The sequence below is a fragment of the Mastomys coucha genome, unplaced genomic scaffold (genome assembly GCF_008632895.1).
Source record: "Mastomys coucha isolate ucsf_1 unplaced genomic scaffold, UCSF_Mcou_1 pScaffold18, whole genome shotgun sequence".
In the NCBI taxonomy this organism is placed as follows: domain Eukaryota; kingdom Metazoa; phylum Chordata; class Mammalia; order Rodentia; family Muridae; genus Mastomys; species Mastomys coucha.
Window position 1 is genome coordinate 80737184 of NW_022196900.1, and position 14717 is coordinate 80751900.

Consider the following 14717-nt stretch of genomic DNA (forward strand, 5'->3'; position numbering starts at 1 on the left):
CCCCACCCCGTATTCATGCATCTGAGAGACAAAGCAGGTATGTCAGGATTGGCTTCTCCACAGAGTGTGATTTTGGATTCTGCCAACATCGGAGTGGTTCCCTGAGGTGTCAGATAATGGATTTCCTGGGGAGAAACAGGAGGCAGGTGTGTGGCTAGAAGAATAAGGGCTGAGGGGTGGTGCAAGCCTAAAACGGGGTGCAAAAGAGAAGAAGGTAAAGAGCGGAAAGGAAAGGTGCATCGTAAAGGTCATGACCAGCACCCCAGAGCAAAACACCGGATAACAGAGAAGAGCATCACAAAAGTATTTGCTAGCTGGCTTAGGTGACCCAGGGCCTTCCCAGTGAAGACCCCGAAGCCCTTGTTTATCTCTAGCATCAAAGAAGAAGGGGACTTTGAGAAATAGGCCTCCCTGAAAACTGTGGGCCAGGGCTCTGGGGGGGGAGCTCAGCAGGTCTGCGGAGATTCTTCTGCCCCGCCCCCCCCCCCATGGTGGCATTTCTTTCTACAGTATGGGAGATACAAAGCTGTTTGGAAATGAGAAAATTAATTTCTTTCTGGCTGGCTCTTATATGTAAAGGTGGGTGGGAGGGTGGAAAAGAACTTTTTATGCTTGGCTTTGCAGGACAGGGCTCTGGTTACACACGTACCTTGAAGAAGAGGAATTAGAGGTGTGTGTGCACATGCACCTCATATCCATGTGTGTGCACACGCATGCATGTGTGTGTGTGTGTGTGTGTAGATCAGAAGTTGTCAGCAAGTCTCTTCCTCTATCCCTCTCTACCCTGTTGTTTGAGACTGTGCCTCACACTGAACCTGGAACTCACCAGTTTGTCTAGACTCTCTGGAATTGCGGGACACGCTTCCTCAGGGCTGGGGTTATAGGCGCACACCGCCGAACCCAGCTTTCTTCACATGGGTGCCAGGGCTCTAGCATGGTATCTTCAAGCTTGCGCAGCAAGCACTTAGCTGAGTCACGTTCAGTGTTAGCGTCTTACCTTGTGGGAGAAGGACCATGAGAAGCAGGCTGCAGACTAGCTAGAAATTTTCTTTTGAAGCAGCTTCTGAGGTGTTTGGGGGTGCTTTTCCTGAATCTTGGTGGGGAATGAATGGAAATATATTTATGATATAAAATTAATTGGAATTGGAATGGGAAGAGAAAATGGGCAAACTCTGGGACCGGGTCTGGAGTTCTGGTTTGGGACAGTGAGCAGCAGAGGAGTGAGGCTTACAGAGGAGTACTGGGAACCGGTCTCATGCCAGAGAGCACTCATCTCACGGGCTAAGTCTCAAGGAGCACCATAGACAATAAATATGACCTTGGCCACCTTTGTCTCTCTTCCTTGTGAGACCTCAGGCTCCTGGAAGTCCTTTGCCGTTGGGCCTCACTTCCTTGGCTTCTTCTGGCCCCCGCAGATGACTCTTTCTCGCTTGGGGGAGGGGGTCACTGGAGTTCTTGCACCCAGCCTTACCAGTTGCATGTCTTGAGTGTGCAGATGGAGAATGGCCTCTTCCCAGCCTTTCCCTTCTCAGCCTCCTTAGCCTCCAGTTTGTTGTCTCCAACACCTGAGGCTTTAGAACAACCAGAAGCTGTGCCACCTCCAACATCCCCCATTTTAAAAAAGCCCTCTCTCCAATCAAAACTTTTTTACCATTCTAGTTTCTCCTCCGCAGTCTAGCTTCTTTGGCCTCATTGAGACTACAAGTCAGAATTCCTTGTGTCCCTTCTCATCCTTAACCTCTCTGCATGGCCTGGAACCATCCTGTGGGGAAGACTTAGTCTGTATTGGGAGAGGGCAGAAGCATTAAGAGGTGGGCCCTGGTCAAAGAAAGAAATCTCTTGAAGAAGGGTATAGTGTATTGAGTCTCTCTGTCTCTCTCTTCCTCTCCTTCCCTCCCTCCCTCTGTCTCTGTATTGGCTCTCCCCCTGTTCTCCTCCAAACATGAGATAAACAGCTTTTCACTGACACATGCTTCCCAAACACCAGCTCCAACGGATCATGCACTGAAACTTCTAACCCTGTGAGTCAAAATAAAACCTTTCTCCTTTTAAAGTAGTTTTCTTAGGAGTTCTGCAACTGCCACAGACAGCTGACAAACTCTCACCTCCTTGTAGCCCTTCTCTCAGCCCTCCCCCTAACCCCCAGCTAAGGGAAGGAACTCATCTCTGTCTCTTCACTTTAGGTTCAGCCACAATGGCCAGTAGCCTGAGGCAGACTGTATCTATGTGCAAATCTAAGCCGGAGCCTTGGAGAGCATTGCATATTGCCAGTGCTGCCTCTAGAAGAGCAAGCCTCAGAGGGAGGATGAGGCACACGCAATGAGGCCTCAGCTGCTATAGCACAAAACAGAGCTAAACAGCCTGGCCTGGGCGAGATCACTGAACTGTAGCCAACTGGGAGATTCCTAGTGCACAGCGTTTGGGGCGGTTTGTTTTGCAGCGTTTCTGTGGCAAGAGTCAATGGCTGCCCATAATCTCAAGGAAGCAGCCATCTCATTCCACACACAAAGAAGGACAAAGAGCAGAAGGCATGTCCCAGATGGCTTGTCTCTTTAATTAGCCTTTATAGATGCCTCACCCAGCCATTTCCATTTCTATCTCCTTGGCCAAAGTCCTTGCCATGTCCACCCTGAGTGTGTAGCAGAGGAAATATTTTTAACGGAGCTGCTCCAAGCCAAATCTAGGTCTTTATTTGGCTGGACGTTGATCTAGTGCATAGCATAGATAGAAATAGAAAACAAACACATAAGAGATCATTTTAGGCACCAACAAGTGCTGTGAGAGAGATAGAATAGAAAGAATGGTTAGAGAATCATTAGTGCAGAGACTTGTATTAGCTCAGAGGACCTGAGAAGGCAACCAGAACCATACAAGAGAACGGGGTGCCCAAAGGAAAAAGGGAAGATGAAAGTACCAACTTAGGGGGCATGCTCAGCATATTTGAGTAAGAACAGGAAACGAGGATGCTGTAGTTGGGGAGCAGCAAGTAAGAGAGGGGAGACGGAAGAGAGCAGGGAGCCTACTGTAGAGTTCTGTGGGCTGTGATCAGAAGCCTGTGTGCCATTCTGGTTGATCTACAAAGATTATTTCAGATGGTCTGTGCAGGGAGGATCATAAAGACAAGAGCAGAAACACCAGTCAGCAGCTGCGTGCAAGCAAGAGAAATATCAGACGCAGCTTATATTATTCAACGCTGAATTAGAAACGCTAACCAATGTGATAAGACGGGAAAAAATCAGTAAAAAGCATACAGAACAGAAAGGAAAAAATAAACTTGTCTCTATAGGTGGGTGGCATAGTTGTCTACACAGAAAAATCACATAAGTTGCAAAGAAACTATGCAAAAGCTGGTAGGAAAGATAGCAAGGTCATAGCATACAAAGTCGTATACAAAAATCCAGTTGACCTATGTGCCAGCAACAAACAATTAAAAAATTGCAATGTTGGAAGTACCATTCACAACAATACTCCTAAAACCTGAAGTAATGTTGTCAAGCTATCAAAACAAATGGAATGTCTATATCTTAGCAAGTATAAAATTGTATAAAATAATTCAGGGGGAGCATACATAAACAGAAAGACATGGTATAACAGATACCAACTTTCCACAAACTGATCTGCAGGCCAAATCACTATCAAAATCACAGAAGAATTTTTAAAAACTCAACAGAGTGAGTCTAGTCTTTATATATAGAAACAAAGTAGCAATTTTGAAAAAGCAACAAAGTTGGAGAGTTCCTGCTGACTGAGGATAAGGTTTTCTACAAAGCTAGACTAATCCTATCCTGGGGTGTTGGTAAGGAATACGCCTAATAAGCTGTGTTCAACAGAAAAAAAACAATGTCCAGCAACAGGATCCTACATATGTAATTAACTGCTTTGCAGTAATGTAGGGATGCAACAGCAATCTTTCCAACAAGCAACAGGGACCAACCAATTCTATATCCATAAGCCAAAAGAGAAGGAAGAGGAGGAGGGGGAGGGGAGAAAGGAAGAAGACAGGGAGGAAAGAAAGAAACAAACGAAGAAAGTTGACCACACCAGGAACACTAAAAACATGATTTGTTTAAAAAAAAAAAGATAAATTAGAGGGCTGGAGAGATGGCTCAGTGGTTAAGAGCACTGACTACTCTTCCAGAGGTCTTGTGCTCAGTTCCCAGCAACCACGTGGTGGCTCACAACCATCTGTAACGGGATCTGATCCCCTCCTCAAGTGTACATGCACATAGAGTACTCACATACATTAAGTAAATCTTTTTAAAAAATTGATAAATTGGACATCAACAAAGTTAAAAGCTTCTAATGTCTGAGGAACACTGTTGGGAGACTGTAAGGTAAGCCATAGACTGGGGCCTGATATATTTTCAAACTGGGTACTTAATAAAGAAAATATAAAAAAAATTTAAAACTCCATAATAAGAAAACACGACCCAAATTAGAAACAGGCAAAATTCTAAACAGATACTTCACTAAAGAAGATATGTGGGTGGAAAATGTTAATTAATTAAAAGAATCCAATATTATTAATCATTAGAAAAATGTAAATTAAAACCATAATGAGATGCTATAACATACTCATTGAAATGGCTAAAAAAAAGAAAAATTAAAGCAGGTAGTTCCAAGCTCTGACAAAAAACACAGCACAACCGAGACTCTCATACATTGCTATGGAAACACAAATGGGAGAATGACTTTGGGAGACAATTTGGACTTTCATCTAGGTTAATATAACTTGCCTATGTGGGACTGGAGAGACAGCTCAACAGTGAAGAGCTCACTCAGCTCCTGTTGAGGACCTGGGTTCAGTTCCCAGCACCCATGTCAGGTGGCTCACAACCTTCTCCAATTCCAGCACCAGGGGATCTGATGCCCTTTTCTGGCCATGGTGGGTATCTGCAGTCATATGCACACACACACACACACACACACACACACACACACACTTCATATACATAATTTTTAAAGTAATTAAAAAAAACAAAATAATAATTATCAAAAAAAACAAAAAGAACGTATATTCACACCGACACCTATATATATTTACTGCAGCTTTAATCATTCAAAAATTAATGTGCTAAAAGATAGAAACAACCCAGCATCCTTTGATAAGTAAATCCTAATCTAAACAATGGAATATAGCAAGGAAAACTCCTACTGCTGACCCATGACACTCCCAGGATGAATCTGGAAAACATAAACCCCGGGGAAGGGATCCAGATCCCAGAAACTTCACACTGGTTCCATTCCTATTCATTTGCAGAAAGATAAGACTGCAAAAAAAAAAAAAAAAAAAAAAAAAAAAAAAAGCATATTCATAGCCATCAAGAAGCTGGGAGAAGGGATATGGTTGACTACAAGTGCCAAGAGAATCCTAGAAATACTAGGAGTGATCTGGTTCATTCCGGCGGTGAAGAGTGTCACCCTTCATCCAACTGTGTCTGTGAAAAGGTGAATGAAGGCCAAGGTCGGTGGGACACGCCTTTGATCCCAGCACTCAGGAGGCAGAGCAAATGGATCTCTTAGAGTTTCAGAACAGCCAGGACTACAGAGTGAGACCCCAACTTTAAGAAAAGAAAGCGAACAAAATCAAATAAGCCTGATTTTGGAAAAATCAATAAGCCTGATTTTGGAAAGGCGACTTTCAGATCATCTCAACAAAGTCCAAACAGCCAACATAAGGAAGGAGGGCCTGGTTGAACAGCTGACTCATTGGCTGTTCAGACAGATGGGCTTCCATCAGAGGGGACAGCTGAGCTAGGCCAGACAGCACAGGGCCCTACTGAGGATGAGCAGCCAGACTCAGTTACACCGCTGAGCTTCCATCCTAGAGAGGGTGACACCTCAGCAGCCTTGAGGACTCCAGAGAAGCATCAGTCATGATTCTCCACCTGACCAGACTCATCCACTTCACAAGGTTTACGTAGCACCAACCTGGCACCTGGCGTTTTTCACTCACCTCTGCTGTGTGGTCCATACGATGCTTTCATAGCCCTGTTGAACTGAAGGAGAGATGAACACCAGACAGGGACAACTCAAGGTCACTCAGAGGGCAAGTGGTGGGAGTAAGTTTGTATCCAAACTGCATGACTCCCAAGCCAGATCTCACCCCTTGGTACTACAGTCCCCCAAGGTCAGGGCACTCAGGTGTAAGGTTGAACAGAGGAAGTGGCCAATTCTGACTTACAAACTTCACGTTTCTGTCAAGTCCGCCCTAGTAATACTGTCACTAACCACTCCGTATGGAGTGACTTCTTAGCCAACACAGTCCTTAGCACTCTTCACGCTCTGTTTAGTTTTTCATTCTCAAAAGGGAATCCTCTCTCCTACTTCCTCAAGTTCAGGTCCCTCTGCCATCTTGATTACAAAAGATATAAACAGCTTTGTTTTAGCAGCTGTGTCCCCAAAGCCTGGCCTGGCCGGATCCCCAGTCCCTGGCTGGCCCCTCGGTCAGCTTCAGATGAGGACACAGGAAGGCATCCCTGATGACTATCAACCTCTGTTCCTCTCGGGGTCTCAGTGACTCAGACCCCCCACGTCCAAGGCTGAACTCTGCCGCGGGCTTCTCAGGGCCTGAACCCAGACCCAGCTGAGCTGCTGTCCGGGATGAGTACAGGAAGTGGCAGTGGCTGCTATGGCAACGAGGCTTTGCACTGTCTGCCCAGAACAAAGAGGGCTTTCTTGGCCCTCGAACCCTGTGGCCAGCAGGCTGTGAACGTCGCCATCTAAGTAAAGCCTGTGTCATCCCAGCCGTCCAGCCCCTCGCTCTTTCTCCGTGGCATTTCTCATCTGGAGCCTGGGGATGCTCCCTATTTCCCCAGGGAGATGGATGAAAAAGGATAAAGATGAAACAGAAAGTGGTCCAGAGACTCAAAGATGTGTACCCCAGAGAGCCTATAGTAGTTACTTTTTCTGGTCACTATGGCAAAATACCTTATAGAAGCAACTTACAGATGGATTTCTTTTGACTCCAGGTTTTAGGAGATTCAGCTCCTCATTTATACGGAAGGCACGGTGAGGCAGGGGGTAGGCATGGCACGTGGGGGGAAGGGAATGGCATGATACGGGTGGGGGGATGGTGAGGAGGCAAGGCATGGGATGGGGGAGGGAGGTGTTGTGGGGGGAAGGTACTGTGGGAGCTCTCAGCACAGATTACTAATGACACTAAACAGGAAAGACAGAGCTCAGGCTAAGACCAGGCTGAGCTCTATAAACCTGAAGCTCTGGCCTTACAGCCCACGTCTGGCAGCTAGTCATATCCAAAAGGTCCCACAGCCTCACATTATTAGAGGACTGAGAGTTGTAAACACAGGAGCCCAATGGAGAGCCTTTCACCCTCAAACCATAGCAGCTCCTTGGCCCATGACACTTAACATTCAAATAGACAGGCAGGAATTGTCCTCGGGTCACAGCTCAGGTTCAGCTCAAGTGGGTCCTAGCGGCCTTCTTGCCATTCTCAGTCTGGGCCTCAGCCAAGCTTTCTACTGTCCCTCCAAGCACAGAAGGCTGCGTTTCAGCCTCACACACTTTAGCTAATGGCACTAGCCGACATGTGGCTTCCAGACACCCACCCTGCCACCACTGGACCCAAAAGGCTTGCACAGAAGGCAGGGTAGCCAGTGTTGGCCTTTAAATATCTAGCCCAGATCAAGCTTTGGAAATTCTCCAAGGCTAGGTAGCTTGAAAGCTACTGTGTACAAAAGAAGGGTCACAGAATCGAAAGGGTCACTGAACTGGAAGGGTCGAGGGTATGATTCAAACCTAGAACCTAGTGTAGGCAAAGGGATATGACATAGGAGTGAGGTGAAGTTGAACACCCCTGGCAGAATCCAGAACCAGCCATGGATCTGAAGCAGGCTCTGCTTTCTCTAGGCCTTCCATGGTACTATAACCACCCTCCTCCAACCCCTGATGGACACTGCTGTTCCCCTTGGCGCCAATTGAAAGGGCTCTGCAGGAAGCCCCTGTAAGTCTAATCTTGAATGCACCATCAGGAAGCAATCCTCTCCTGCGATGTTGCTCTCTTGCTTTTAAGCAAGCTGCACAATGAGGACGTTTGCTGCGCTCACATGCACACAACACCACGCTGTGAAGCAGGAGGTTGCAGTTCCTGCTGCATCTTGGCAGGCCCAGCCGCTATAGCAGCACTGTTCATTGGTCAGGGACTTCACACAGTTCCCTCATCTGTTATGAACAGGGCCTAACCAGGAGCTCTTTTGCTTCCTTCCAATTCTGACATTCTGTGGGCAAGATTACTCCAATTAATTTTAAAAGTACTTGGGAAAACAGGACTCGAGAGGTGGTTCTGTGCCTGTCGTAGGTCCCACACACCCATGTAAAAGCTGGATCCAGTGGCCTACACTGTATCCCAGCAGCACAGGGGCAGAGAGCAAAGACATGTGGATTCCTGGAGCCCAGTGGCCAACCAGCCTAACAGATACCTCAGGTTCAGTGCTAGACCCTGCCTCAGAAAATAAAGTAGAAAGAGCTCAAGGCATCTTTGACTTGTCCTCCATTGACTCCATTCTCCACAGGAACCCACGCTATGTGAATCCACAACTACCCATACATACACAAACATACAGTGATTTCAGTTTGAGAACCAATGTATTAGTATCAACAAGGCTTTGGGGGAGAAAGCACACACACAGCACACACACATAATACACATGTACAGAACACACAACACACACATATAACACAAAATACACACATAACACACATGTACATAACACACAGCACATACATAACACACAACACACATGTAACACACAGCACACACACATAATACACGTGTACAGAATACACACAACACACACATATAACACACAGCATACACACATAACACACATGTACATAACACACACAGCACATACACATAACACACACAACACACATGTAACACACAGCACACACACATAATACATGTGTACATAACACACACAACACACATATAACACACAGCATACACACATAACACACATGTACATAACACACACAGCACATACACATAACACACACAACACATATGTAACACACAGCACACACACATAATACATGTGTACATAACACACACAACACACACACATAACACACACAACACACATATAACACACAGCATACACACATAACACACATGTACATAACACACACAGCACATACACATAACACACACAACACACATGTAACACACAGCATACACACATAATACATGTGTACATAACACACACAACACACACATAACACACACAACACACATGTAACACACAGCACACACACATAATACATGTGTACATAACATACACAACACACACACATAACACATACAACACACACATATAACACACAGCATACACACATAACACACACAACACACACATATAACACACAGCACCCGCAGAGAACACACAGCACCCACAGAGAACACACACGGCACACACACACATACCACACACAGCGCACACATATATAACACACACACACATTCTTCATATCTTTAAGAGCCTGTGGCCCAGTGCCTTGAAGTGTGAGTTCATCTCCTGACTCTGCGTTGTGGTCACATGACCTTAGACAAAGCCCTTTCTGGCTATCTCCAAGCCTTGGTTCCTCCTCTCAGAGAAGGAACCTAAAAGCAGCGTCTGCGTCTCTACCTGGCTGGGCTTTCAATGCAAAACATGTGTAATGTGCCCTACCATCGTTTGGCAGCTAGTAAATGACAGAGAGCAGAAAGTGACCATTGATATGTGTTAAATAAATATATGGATGAGTGAATGAATGAGTGAAAAACGGCAAGAAGAAAGACATGGCATGTTTTCTTTCATATGTGAAATCAGTGGTGTGTGTGTGTGTGTATGTGTGTGTATGTATGTGTGTTCAAAGAAGACGGGAGTGACTATCAAGGAAAGAGGAATCAATAAGGGGTGGGCATGGGGGATAACCAGGGATTGAATATGAACAAGGTTTTATGTTTACAGATATATATATATATATACATGTGTGTGTGTGTGTATGAATGAGACTTTTTACTATCTTATATGCTAACTTAAAGTGGGGCATGGTAGCATATACCTACAACCCCAGGTTCCAGAAGGCTGAGGCAGGAAGATTGCTGCACATTCAAAACCAAATTGACCTATATAGCTAGTTTAAGGCTAGCCTCGGTTGCATAGCAAATCCCTGTTTCAAAAAAAAAAAAAAGTGATTTCTTTTCAGAGGAGGAACCTGGTCAAGGGCACTTGGCTCCCTGCGCTTATCAATTGCCTCAAGAAAGCTCAACCTGGAAGAGGAGCTTTCACTAACCTCCACCCCAGACAGAGCCTCTGGGATCAGCCTGTGACCAGCAGGCCTCTTCCTCCTCCTCCTCCTCCTCCTGTCCTTTCTTGTCCAGCATCTCCCCTTTCTTTATTGCTCCCCTAAGCCCATAAGCCTGAGGTATGCTTTGTCTCAGAATCCACTTCTTGATTCTCTGAGACTGCTGATCTCTAGGAGCCCAATTAGAGATGGGCTCCTGCCCTGTGATCTCTGAGCGGTGTGGCAAAGAGCCACACTCAAGCAAGAGCCAGCAAGGAACATGACATCTAACAGTGAGTGACACCCCCCGGCCACTGTGGGGCTGAGGTTGCAGATGGCCAAGTAGGAAAGGTAAACCCTATTCCTGGGGGCTGTTCCTCACGCTCCAAATCAAATCTGATCCAGGATAGGGGACTCTGTAGTCCAAAGTCAGCAGATAAAAGCTTCACGCTGTAGACAGGGATGCAGAAGTTTCTCCTGAGCCCGGAAGAGGAGGGCACAGTAGTCAGAGTGGTCCATAAGGACGCAGGAAATCCCTTGGGAAGAAATCCCTTTCCTGGAAGCAAGCCCCAACCCCCTTTACCCAAGCAAGCCCCCTCATAGATGACAGATACAACAAAGGCCAGAGACCAGGGAGCCATGCGTCACAATCTGGGGCTGCATCCTGCAGGCCTACCAGAGCTATGAACAGGCCCAGGGACTAAGGGGAGCTTGGGAAGCTTGGTGGCCATGGGACAGTGACTGGGGGCTACTTCTGTTTCTCGAATCTTGCAGATCCATTTCTGGCACAGCCAGGAGCAGAGCTGAGCCTGTGTCTGCAGGTAGAGCGTCCCTGGAAAAAGAGAGGGTCTCTGGGGGATAGGACAGGTTGTGGAGACTGAGGACCACCCTGGCCAGGCCAGATAGCCGGGCTGCCCAGCTTCAGGCTGCCTTCCCAGCCCTCCAGGGTCCTCAGCCCAACAGCCTCAAATTATCCTGCCATTAGTGGTGATCCATCCCTTCTGAGCGCCCGTGCCATTTCATCACACCGTCTCAGCATCCAACATTAGGAGATAACTGCGCTCACAACATATGTCATTACTCATTAAGGGACTTTTTCTGGATTATGGCTGGGGCTTAATGACTTGTTAAAGATGTTTAACACTTACAATTTTGTTTTTAATTTAGGAAGCAGCATGATCAAACTGCGCCCTGAGACTCTCTTCTCGATTTGGTGAAATCTGGAGATGGGCCGGCTCCGCGGCTGCCTGTGCAGGGGAGGTGATCCTTAAATTGAATTGCAGCCCTCGGAGGGGTGTTTGCCCCGTCAGCTGCTGCCAGGATCTGACATGTTAATGGGGCTGAGGAAACAATGGGTTTCAGAGGTAATTGCTGAAGCAATGACTTCCAGGCAACATTTGACTTAAAAGAAGTGCTGTTACTGCAGGGAGGGGCAGCTCCACTCCAGAACTCCAGCCTGGGCCTATGCTTAACTCAGGTGGGCCTGCACCCTGCAGCCCCAGATGCTGACATGTGGTTTCCCGGTCACTGGCCTTTGTTATGTCTGTCATCTACAGTGGGGCTTGTTTGGGTAAATGAGGTTTGGGATGCTGCCAGGAAAAGGGCAGGAACGTGAGGTTCCTGATGAAACATTTGGGATGGCAGACTCCAGAGGCAGAAGGGTCTGAGACTCCTCATGCCCCACTCTGCACTGGGGCTGCCATCCCTTGAGACCTTTGTGGTCTTGCACACAGTGCACTATTATGGATTTGGCGTGAAGATTCCTGGAGATGCTCCACTGAAATACTGAGCACTACATCTGGACCATAGACATGGGCACTCGCTAACACTAAGCTCCCTTCTAAGCGAGTGGCACATACTAACTGATTGAATCAATTGCCAAGTAGTTCTCTGGGGTAGCAAATACTGCTCCCATTTTATAGATTAGAAAACTAAGGTCCCACTGGGCAGTGGTGGCGCATGCCTTTAATCCCAGCACTTGGGAGGCAGAGGCAGACAGATTTCTGAGTTCCAGGGCAGCCAGGGCTACATAAAACCCTATCTTGAAAAAACAAAAAAAAGAAAAAACGAAAAAGAAAGAAAGAAAGAAAGAAAGAAAGAAAGAAAGAAAGAAAGAAAGAAAGAAAGAAAGAAAGGAAACTAAGGTCCAAGGCATCTGACTCCACAATATCTAACAAGATGAGCAGCCTCAGCTTCCTGTGGCTCAGGGCAATGCTTATGCCACAGTAGTGTTCCACAATGTCAGATTTCTCTTAGACTTCTGACAGGGTTCCCAGCCTGCTAGGAAAGCTGGACCCTCCAAATACAAAAGGGCAATCCAGGGTCTCGTAAGTCTCAGCCCACAAAGGAAAGCTCCAATGAATCACATGAGAGGCAATGTCCTAATGTCTGATCTAGGAGACAGGGTGAAGGCGCAATGTGGGCATAGGAGAGTTAGACATCAGCTTTGAGTAGAGGGACCAGGGAGAGGATGGCTGCTGGGCCTTAGAGAGGATGTACCAGACTCACACCCAGAGAAGCACACTGTTGGGATCAAGGCTCCAAGTCACTGTCTTAGTCTCCTCCGCTCTAATAAAGTCAATGCCCACAAGAAACCAGGAGAGGCTTATACATCCGGACCAGAGCCCATCACTGAAGGAAGCCAAGGCAGGACCTGAAATAGGAACCAGGGGGCCGGAACTGAAACAGAGACCAGAGGGGAGTGCTGCTTACTGACTTGCTGTCCTAGCTCACTCAGCCTGTTCTCTTACACCCTCCAGAACCACTTACCCGAGGATGATACCGCCCACAGTGGGCTAAACATTCCAACACTAGTCACTAACCAAGAAAATTCCCCACAGGCTTGTCTATCGTCTGGCTTGATGGGGATATTTTCTCAAATGAGGTTCCCTCTTCCCAAATGGCCCTAGCTTGTACCAGGTTGACAAAAAACCAGCATAGTCCCAGTAGAGGTTCCATGGGGCACTGGAGGAAATGACTTTAAGCCATTTGCTCCACCCGTCATTCGGTCTCTCAACACATCCTTCCCAATGTATCAACTACTTGTGTGACTCTAGTGGACAATAGAGAAAGGATAGAGGCCCTTGAACATCAAGTCTATTGTCCCCATCTACCAGAGCTCATTAAGGCCACCTCAGCCTCCTCCTAGCCCTTGCTCCTGTGTCTGACAGAGTCATCATTATCACAATAGCCATAGACTGTGAGGGTCACCCTTGCTATCTCAAAAGAAGCCATCTCTCTCATCCTTTCTGTGCAGCTTCAGTCTCTGGAGTACCAGGCTCAGAAAGCCCTCTTCTCTCTCAGTGACTCCCAGGTTCAGAACCCTGGAAGCAGCCGCCTGAGCCACAGGGCCAGACCTCGGAGAAGGCAGGCCTCATAAGACCATCCATCACACAAAAGCTGCTGAGGGTGGACAAGACTCAGCCCCAGCCCCAGAGATCTCAGAGTGTTCTGGGCTTTGCCTGAGCCCTTCTGGAGTTTGGGCTTTGGTGGGGTGATCTCTTCCTACTCCTTGAGGATCACAGTCTACCAAGAAAATCTAGCTCCCTGACTATGGAAGCTGTCAGCCCAGGGGAGTCCTGAACTGTTAATGATCCAGCGAAATTCTCCCAGGTCTCCTACTGACAAGAGGTACAGGTGGATTTTGTGTGTCCTGAAGTGATAAGCATCGTATCTTGTGGACAGCGGCACATGGGAGGAGACAGCCCTTCCCTCCACCCCATGAAGTAGGGAATTGACCCGTGTCGAAGCCAGAGCCTTTTCCTTCCCAAATCCATGTCCCCAAAGAGCTTTTAATAATAAAGAGAATACCACAGGGGATCCAGACAGACCAGAGCTTCCCTGGACAGAGAGGGCAGGCTGCCTTCCATAGCCTCTGCACACTCAAATGCACATGCTGCCCTCAGCTCCTCTGTAGTGCTATCTTCCTTCCTAGAAAGCCTCACACACGTACCAGCCGTGCATCCCCCTCAGCCCCAGACTTCCCCTCCTCCAGGTCTTTACAGAGCCTCACAGGCAGCTCTCACTGGACAGAGCCGCTGGGAAGCTTACCCTTCTGTGGGATCAGTAGATCTGACCTAGTCTGACCTGTGTCTCACAAGGCAGCCAGAAGGAGTCTGTCACATTCGAAAAAGAGAGAGGAAAGAAGAGAGAAGAAAAGGGGAATGAGAGAGAGAGGAGAGAGAGGGTAGAGAGGGAAGGGGAGGGGAAGGGAGAGAGGGAAGGGAAGGGAAGAAAAATGTAACTTTTTCTATAGAGAAAGAGAGGGAAAAGCCCCAGACACCAGAGTTCGTGGGTCAAGGTCGACCTCAGGGGACTCCTGCTCACGGCTCAGCTTTTGGAAATTTCATTTTGGATTTATTGTCCATCTTGATGAGAAGACATTGCACTCTCACAGAACAGCAATCCTAGCTCACAAGCTCTCTGTGTAT

The 14717-nt window shown here is 47.2% G+C and overlaps 1 long non-coding RNA gene across 1 annotated transcript in view; it reads right to left on the minus strand.

Annotated features, from left to right (window-relative positions):
- The window catches only part of LOC116095554, a 12107-nt gene extending 5070 nt beyond the window's left edge, over positions 1-7037 (minus strand). Inside the window, exons 1-5 of the long non-coding RNA XR_004120630.1 lie at positions 6949-7037; positions 5957-5999; positions 1652-1780; positions 1472-1571; positions 827-997 (exon numbers count right to left, since the gene is read on the minus strand). This is a non-coding gene — a long non-coding RNA (uncharacterized LOC116095554). The remainder of the gene's footprint in view (positions 1-826; positions 998-1471; positions 1572-1651; positions 1781-5956; positions 6000-6948) is intronic.
- Between the last annotated feature and the right edge of the window lie 7680 nt (positions 7038-14717).